We start from the raw sequence: 9,570 nt of genomic DNA, 5'->3' as shown, positions 1-9,570 counted from the left end.
ATTGTATTTGGCACAGGGTGACTTCCCTTTGTTTAGGTAGTACCTGGTCAGGATGGACTTGAATTTTCTCTAGGCTCTTCCTACCACATGCATGACCCACTCCCTGCACTTATCCAGATTAGCATCCTCGGGATAATGGAAGTGCCTTGTCACCTCACCCCAGATATGTGTCTTGTAGTCGACCGAGACAAAGTTCTAGTCCTTCCAAGTGATCTCCACCTTGTGCTTGACTATACAGGCGCACTGGTTGCTGAAATTGGCAAGGACCATGGATGGCGTCAATGGGTTTCCCTCCGGCCCCACCTTGAGGATCACGTGGACTTCTTTGTGCGTCTAGTGCCTCCTGTGTTCCCCCCTTCTTAGCTTTGTCCTCTGACCCCTAGACTTACCTGAAGAGGTCGCCGTGGATGGAGCGGGGGGTTCTTCGTCCCTGACTTGTTCCTCCTAAAAATTCAATTCCCGAGGCACCACCGACATCTGTTGAGGGCAATTACTCGCATCAATTCTTTCACACACTTTACGGAAAGACTCTGATAGAGTGTGCCAAGCTGCCTCTACCTCAAGCCTTGTTGCTTCGGTATCCTGGTTCGAAGACCGCGCGTTGTGTGCTTCGTCCTCCGCCGGTCGATAGTTCAGATCATCTTCCTCCTCTGTATGACGTTTCTTTGTTGGCCTCGGGGTCACGGACACATGTCTCTTGAGGCTAGTTGATGAGGTACTAGGGGTAGGGTCGCGCCATTCGCTTAATGGTTCCTCCACCATTGGAAAGCTACGAAGGATAGACATTTTCAGTTGTATAGACACAATTATAGAAGATAAGTAACAAGCTACTGAATACAATAAAAAGCATGTACATAGTTGGCTCAGATTTGGCCCATTGTCATCACATCGCTTTTAAACTGGTTGCTTGTATATGGTATACAAGCCATTCTAGTTTAGCAGCATATACAAGTAGTGGGGGCACTCGATCATCATCGCCGCTGCCTCAGCATAAAAGGGTTCACATCATTACATATGCCACTGCCTCATTGCAAATGCCATAGAAAAGCTAAAATAGGTAGAGTATTAGAGTAGTAGTAGTGGTAGAGTAGTAGTAGAGTAGTAAAGTAGTAGTGGTAGTATTAGTTTCAAAAATTGACCCCGAAGGGCTAAGTCCTTCAGCCATCAAGATAGAGCAGAGGACAGTAGTAGTAGAGGAGTAGTAGTAAAAAAATTCCCAATTCAGCAGCAAGGGCATCACTTGTATGCCATTCAACTCAATGTAGTCAAAAATTTCCCATGCATCACAGGCAGTAGAGGAGTAGAGGAGTAGAGTAGTAGGCAGTAGAGGAGTAGAGGAGTAGACAAGTAGTAGTTGTAGTAGTAGAGTAGACAAGTATCAAATTCATGGAAAATTCATAGAAATTCATCCAATCTCAAATATCAAATTCATGGAAAATATCAAATTCATGGAAAATTCATCCAATCTCAAATATCAAATATCAAATTCATCCAAATTAAGCTAGCTCAATCCCACTTCATTCAAACAAGACAGCTATGGTTCTGGAAAGAATAATTTGGCAATGTGCCTTCCTGTGATCTTTCAAATGGTGCTTGATGCACAAGCAGACAAGCTTATAGACAGAGAAGCCAAAGGTTACTAAAACTAACACCTTAACCAAGTTAACTTCAAAATAAGAATGTGATGCAATAAGCAATACAGAAAGACATCTAAATGTCTAATATATTCACGTACATGCAGTATTGCATCACAGGCAGTATTGCGTCATAGGAATTGCATCACAGGCAGTATTGCCTCACAGGCAGTATTGCATCATAGGAAGCAAGGGAATGCAAAATTCAAACCTCGGGACACAGGAAGAAGAAATGCGTCAGAGATGGAGCCAGGGAAGAAAGGGGGGCGCACGGTGCTAGGGTTCGGCGTCGGTGTTTTGACCGAGGTCGGTACGGACGGAGGCGGCGGCACACTCGGCGTCGGCGCCTAGAGCTAGGGTTCCAGGGATGGGGCGGGGCGCGTGGCCAGTGATGGTGGAGGATGGGGGCGTGGCGCGCAGACAGACGCGGCAGCCCTCGACGTCGGTGTGGTGACGGGAGGTCGGCGCGGATGGAGGCGGCGGCACTCGGTGTCGACGCCTGGAGCTAGGGTTCTAGGGACGGGGCGGGGCGCGCGGCCGGTGACGGTGGAGGACGGGGGCACGGACGGGGGCACGGGGGAGGAGGATGGGGGCGGGGGTCACCGCAGAGGAGCTCAATCGGCGGCGGAGATGGCGATGGCGGCGGTGGCATGAGAATTGGGCAGCCCTTCGGGGTCAAAACAAAATGCGTGAAGGACTTAGACATTTGGGCCGCCCGCCTGGCCTATATAGGAAGCATTTACCGCGGCGGGCAACCTAAGGCGCCCGCCGCAGTAAATATTTACCACGGTAGGCGCCTTAGGTTGCCCGCCTTGGTTAATCTATTAACTGTGGCAGGCTCTGTTATATGCCCGCCGCGGTTAATATTTTCCAGTTTGTTAATAAATCCATTTGCTCATTCCAATTAATCTAAAAGTGATATTTATTATTAATCTAAAATAGAACCCAATTAATCTAAAAATGATATTTATTATTAATCAAAAATAGAACCTAGTAGAGTAGTAGAGAGTAGTATTGTAGTAGTAGAGAGTAGAGTAGTAGTGTAGTAGTAGAGAGTAGCAGTAGATGAGTAGTAGTAGTGTAGTAGTAGATTGAGTAGTAGTAGTAGATTGAGTAGTAGTAGATGGAGGATTTGTTTCATTTTTTCAACATAATAAATCACTTAACTTCACAGTGAAATAACAATTAAGAGAAAATGATGCATGCATATAGATGGTTCCATGATATTAATAATAAGTTACAAAACTTGTAGTCTTCAATAGAGTCCACTACATTATTACATATATGTCTCTAGGATAAATATATCATTTTGGTGCAGGCGCTTTCACGGTCGTCTTCTCACCGTCGTGACGGGCCCACGGCATCATCCTAGACTTGTTGAATCGGTCCTCGACGGCCTTGATCTTCTTTGGATGATCAGTAAAAAGCTTGAGCTCTGCATAGTTGTTGTATTGTTCGGGACTCTACACCCCATCAGCTCCCACAATCCGCTGCTTTTCGGACACAACCACATGCCTTTTTAGGTCCTCTGGATATATACAGTAGGCCACTTGTGTGACATTGGTTGCTAGTACCCACGGATCATCTTTGTAGCCGATACTTTCGAGGTCCACGGTGGTTAGCCCATAATTGTCCACCGCAACCGCATTCGGTTAGACCCACTGGCAATGGAAGATAGTTATGCGTAGGTTTTGGCCATAGTCAAGTTCCCATATTTCTTTGACTTGCCCATAGTATTGCCTCCTCTGGCCCGTGGACTCATCTTCGCCCTCATATCGAACACCGATGTTCTGTGCCGAGCTCTTCTTGTCCTTGTCTTTCGTGTGGAACCTGTAGCCCTTGACGTCATACCCTTGCCACGATGTGATTTGGTTAGACGGGCCTAACACAAGCCTCTTAACGATCTCCGTATCTTCATCAGGGCATCCTTCAAGGGGTATGTGTTGCTCTTTGAGCCACTCTATGAAACTTCTCTTGTGATGGTTGTGGACCCATGCCTCCATGCACTACCCGTCATGAGCGGCGCGGATCTCTTCTAGGTGCTTTTCAACGTATTTGTCCATGCTCACTAACTGATGAAGGATGATGTAATGAGCTCCTTGCACCATTTCGTTTGGCACATCGGTGCGTACTTTCTGGCCCATGCACCCCATCCCTGAGGTTCTGCCTTCGTGGTGATGGACAGGCAGCCCAATCACCCTCCCATCTCTTATGTACCTCATACACCAGTTCACAGCCTCCTCTATTGTGTATGCCTCGATCATAGAGCTCTCCGGGTAAGCACAGTTATGGACGTATCTGTTGAGGGTGGACATGAACCGCTCATACGTCCACATCTGGTGTAGGTACATGGGGCCCAGTTGCTGGATCTGATCGACCATGTGCATCATCAAGTGTGGCATAATATCAAAGTAAGAAGGTGGAAAGCACATCTTGAGCTGGCAAAGGGTCTTCGCGATGAACGCCTTCAGGGCAGGCAGCTCAGCCTCATCAATGACCTTCTAGGTGATGCGGTTAAAGAAGTATGACATCCGTGTGATGACCATCTCGCATACTCTAGACGGATAGCCCTGATCACAATTGGTAGGAACATCGTCAGCATGATGTGGCTGTCGTGTGAGTTGTAGCCGGTCATTGTGAGGTCTTTCATGGAGACTAGACTCTTGATGTTGGAAGAGAAACCGGTCGGCACCTTGATACCCCTAAGCAACTTACAAAAAACCGTCCTCTCATCTTGCGTTAGGTTATAGGCTGCACCCAGGATATCGACTTTACCGTTCTAAGGCGGTCCTGGGTGAAGGTCCGGCCTGATGCCCTGATTGATAAGATCCATCTGTGACTTGACACCATCCTTCATCTTGCCCTTGATGTCCAGCAGGACACGATCGTGCTTTCGAAGACATTTTCTCAAGGTGCATGTAGTCGATGGCATGTGGTGTATTAAGTGTTTTTCAATATGATAGGTACTTGAAGAAAATCGACTTCTTCTTAAAAGGAATGACGGCGGGGACTTCCTCCATCTTGTCTCGCTTTTTCTTCCTTGCCTATTTTGTCCCCTCTTCCGTTAGCTTCTTCTTTCCAAACTCGACCTGATCCATGTCCTTGACCATCTCATACACCTTTGTCCCCCAACTAGTCTGCGCCAGTTCATCACGCTATGGCTCGTCCTGATTATCAAAGTATTTATTCATAATACTTCTTCTATACTATGATTTTTTACGAGGAACCATCTGTGCCTCATGTACACCATCTTATTGGATCCCTTAAGGTAAGTATAGCAGGTCCCGTCCGTGCAAACTACGCAGCCGGTCTTCCCTTTGATCTGCCCCGACAGTGAGAAGAGACCGGGGTAATCGGTGATGGTGACAAAGATGATTGCTTTTAGGGTGAACTTCTCCTTGTGGGATGCATCCACCATCTGGACCCCAACATCAAATAGCATCTTCATTTCCTCCATGAACGGCTCTAGGAACACATCTATATCGTTGCCGGGCTTCTGACATAAGGTACCTGTGCTTCTGACATAGGTGGGGAGATAGGTTGTAGATGGTGAGGACAACTGGCCAAGTGATGTGCGAGCTGCTAAGCTCACCGAACGGGTTCATCCCATCGGTACTCAGCGTGAACCTAACGTGCCTGGGTTCCTTGCCAAACTCCGGGTAGGCCTTATTCAAATCCTTCCACTGCTTGACATCGGATGGGTGCCGCAGCTTGCCATTGTCTTTCAGGCGGTCAGCTGATGCATGCCAGGACATGAGCTTGGCATCCTTCGGGTTCCCAAATATTGCACGCAAGCGATCGATCACGGCAGGTACCACATCGACAGTGCAGGACTTTTCCTCTGCGTGTAACCCTCTTCTTCCTCATCCTACTGAGCCGAGATCTGTTTGGCCGCACTGCTCTTCTTGGCCCCCTTCTTCTTCTTTGAACCACCCCGCAAGGCTCCGTCGTCGTCCGCATCCACGCGATAACCAGCATTTTTCTTGTACCGACTAAAGCCGCAGTGCGGACAACTCGTCAAATTTTCATACTCCTTGCCCCGATACAGGATGCAGTGATTAGGGTAGCCATCAAACTTTCTAAGTTTCATCGCCACTGGCCGAATCAGCTTCTTCGACCGATAAGTATTGGCGGGCACCTTGTTAGCTGCTGGGTACGTGGTAGCAAGGAAGCTTAACAGCTCGTTGAAGCTAGTGTCAGACCAACCATGTCGAGCCTTCAACATCAACATATGGAGGTTAAAACGGAGCGACGTGCACTCCTTCGAACAATCGTCGCCGTCCTTATAGAGAGAATCAACTGCCGCCTGCTTTATTTCTCTGAAATTCTCCAACCACTTCGGGCAACCAAACACAACGTCGTCTTCATCGATGTGTTTGAATAAATCCTCAACAAGCTGCACATCCTCCGGTTCCCTCACAGTAGCCTCCTAACCATCCCCACCACTGTCGTCTTCATCGGCCTTATCTTGGATTATATCATCCACTGTGATGTAATCACTGCCGGCTGGCGCAGCTCCTGCTGAAGATGATGAGTCGGGTGCTCCAGGATCTTGATTCACCGGTGGCACTGTCGTCGTCGTCGAAGAGCCCACTCCAGATGCACCGCCACTCGCATCTACTCTTTCACCGTGAAGAGTCCAGACTATGTAGCCCTCGACAAAACCATACATAATCAAATGAGTTTGCACCGTGCTGTCTTCGTGGGCTTTCAGGTTCTTGCAACGAGAACATGGACATATGGTTATCGTCCGCTTTAGTCTCTCACGGTGAGCTTTCGCAGCGGCAACAAACTTCCTTAATTCAACGAGGTACCGCGGATCAGTCACTCTATTGATCCGGTACATCCATTCCGACCTGTCCATCTTACATGCGAACCTTATACATCACAATCAACAAATAAAGAAGAATTAGGTAAAAATGATGATTTATTACATCCAAAAACATGAAAAAATAGCAATGACGATGTGAGAGAGGTTTCATGCATCCATGATAAATCTAGAGTTAAAGAAATACAAGTTTCTCTCTCTTTCCATTAAAATGGATCTAGATCTAGAGAACCCTAGGTGATGGAAAGAGAGAGAGGATGGAAGGAGGATGGAAGAGCCTTTATGAACCTCTTATGGTGTCCTCCTCCCTAAAATCTAAGGCCTTAAACTCAAATCAAAAGTTTGGTCAATTTTTACGGCAAAGCCTCCCCCACAACTTGGAAGAGAAAAACTCGTAAGGAAGAAGAAGGGGTGGCGGCGCTTTTATTGGCCCAGACTTTACCGCGGCGGGCCATCTAATTTGCCCGCCGCAGTAAATCTGTCTTTACTGCGGCGGGCAGAGTAAAGTGCCCGCCACGGGAAACAGATTAACCGTGGCGGGCTCGGTAACGCTGTCCGCCGCTGTAAAGACCGATTTACCGAGGCGGGCAAATAAGGTGGCCCACCGCGGTAAATATATTTCCCGCGGCGGGCGGCTCGGTGGCCAGCTGGCCACGCGGCCAAAATGGCAACGCTGTGCAAATTCGTTTGTGTAGTAGTGGTAATTAAGTTTGCTTGTAGAAATGTGTGATTACATGTTGCTATAAAATAAAAATAATTCCAAACCTATTGAGAAAAATTGAATCCTGGGTTAAGAAAAATAAATTGTATAGAATACTAAAAGTGCCTAAATCATTTATCTCGGCCCTGATCCAAAAAAAAAAGGAACGGACGAACATATGTTTACCTATCTCTATTTTCCCAAACAGTTTTCGTTTGAATTTAATCTTGTAGCAAAAAAATCGAAGTGGGTCACGTACGCAGCAGCTTGGGCAATTGGATCATGGATGGAACCACCAAATGGGCTCACTAGAAACGTAGGCGCGGCCTTGCCGCGCCATATCGGATCAGACCAGTTCATTTCCCGTGGTGCCCGTTATGTCATTGAAACAATGAGTATGGGCTGCTAGCCGATGGTGCGCATTTTGTTAGTAGAAGATTGGAGCAAGATAACTACACTACAAATATCAATTTTATACTAAAAAAAACATAGGCAAGCATCTACGGCAAAAATTTTGTACTTAAATATGTGATATTTCATGTTTACTGCATGAATCTACATACGTGGAGCTGAACAAAATTCGTTTTATCATTTTTGGATTTTTCCACGATTTACTACGTATCTATCAATTTTCAACCGATTTAAAGGATAAAAAAGAAAGAAAAACCTAATAGGACAAACGCTTTGCACCTAGGCCCCGCTACTTTTTCTTATTCTCAACGTCCTCTGAAGTACTGTAACAACTGTTAATATGAGTCAGTAGATTTTGCATTGGGAACCTTGGAAAAGCTTGTATTCTCTTTTCCTCTTCCACGAGTGTTGAGCAGAGCAGGGGACGGACCAATTCCAGACGATTTTGTCCGCGTGGTCGCCAGCGGCGACGATGGAGGGCTTTGTGGGCAGCGAGGTGCTCGGGCGCACGGCCCAGCCCTGCCGTGGGAGGCTTGTGGGCACGTCGAGCCACGAGCGCAGGCGGCTCAGCAGAGCAAAGCACGCACGCTGGGTGCGGACACCGGCGTCGATTCGGCCGGCGACGGCTGGATGCCACGATTTTGTCCGCGTGGTCGCCAGCGGCGACGATGGAGGGCCATGTGGGCAGCGAGGTGCTCGGCTGCACGGCCCAGCCTTGCCGTGGGTGGCTTGTGGGCACGCCGGGCCACGCGCGCAGGCGGCTCAGCAGAGCAAAGCACGCAGTGGGTGCGGACGCCGGCGTCAATCCGGCCGGCGACGGCTGGATGGCCGGCGAGCTGGACGGGCCCGCGCGGTCCTAGGGCTGGCCCTCCCGCCGAGCCACGCGGCCTGCTAGCGACGCGCGCTGGCCCAACACGGATCGCCGCAGTGGGGGCGTGGCCGCGCGGGACTGGGCCAGGGCCGGCTGGAGTCGCGACGGCCCATGGGATCTGCGTGGGACACGTGGCAAGAGAATACGCCAGAGCCGATAGTGCGGATTTGGTTATTAGAAGATCTGTGAACCAAAACAGTTCCTGTTTTGAGCCGGAATCTTCCCTGCCGACTAGTCGGTGCCGTGCCGCGCGTTGACCACCCCCCACACCCCACAGCTCTCGCGACGCGATGGCCCATAGATGGCCCAGCCGCAGCCCGCAGAGAGAACGACTCTGTTGCGACTCGTACATGCATGTTTCCTGCTGTCGCGGTGGTTGCGTTGTTTCGTTTTTTTTTGTCTTTTTTCTATTTCTTGTTTCTCTTCATTTTTCTATTCATTTTTCTTTTCCTTTTATCTGTGTTGTTTTATTATTATTTTTATTTTTTATTTTTCTTTTATTTGCTCTGTGCGTTTTCTTTTCTCTTTTTTCTTCCTTCTTTGAATCTATTTTTTTCTTTTTTTCTTTTATTATGTGACTTTTGTTTATTCTTTTTATAATTTTTAATACTTATTTATTTTATTCATTTTTATTTTTAGTAATCAATTATTTTTTGTTTTCATTTTTTTAGATTTTTCATTATGTTTTTCACTTTCTATTTTCATTTTGTTCTAATTAGGTTTTTATTTAAATCATTATCTTGCTTTAGTTTTCTCATTTCCTTTCATTATTTAAGTTGTTCATTTATTTTTCTATATTTAGAATTTGTTATTTATATTTTCATTTCTATTTTTATTATTTTACTCCATTAATTACTCTAATAATTTTATGTTACTATTTTTTTCAAATGTATGTGATGTTCGTGTAGTACAGATTTGACGTTATACAATATACTTTGTGATATTCTTTGATTTATTTTATCATGTGTATGTAGTATATATATGTGGTGTTCCATGTAGTATACATGTGATGTTCGCATACTATACATGGATGTTCCATGACATAATTTTGCAATGTTCACGTAGTATATACGTGATGTTCTATAATGTACTCTATGTGTCCGTTTAGTATACATGTGATGTTCTA

At 46.7% G+C, this 9,570-nt stretch overlaps 1 pseudogene; it reads right to left on the bottom strand.

Moving 5' to 3' along the window:
* Window positions 1-4,574: 4,574 nt before the first annotated feature.
* On the bottom strand, window positions 4,575-6,498 carry LOC136506926 (uncharacterized; annotated as a pseudogene).
* Window positions 6,499-9,570: the final 3,072 nt, after the last annotated feature.

The sequence above is a fragment of the Miscanthus floridulus genome, chromosome 15 (assembly GCF_019320115.1).
Source record: "Miscanthus floridulus cultivar M001 chromosome 15, ASM1932011v1, whole genome shotgun sequence".
NCBI lineage: Eukaryota > Viridiplantae > Streptophyta > Magnoliopsida > Poales > Poaceae > Miscanthus > Miscanthus floridulus.
This window is presented reverse-complemented; position numbering and strand designations above follow the sequence as displayed.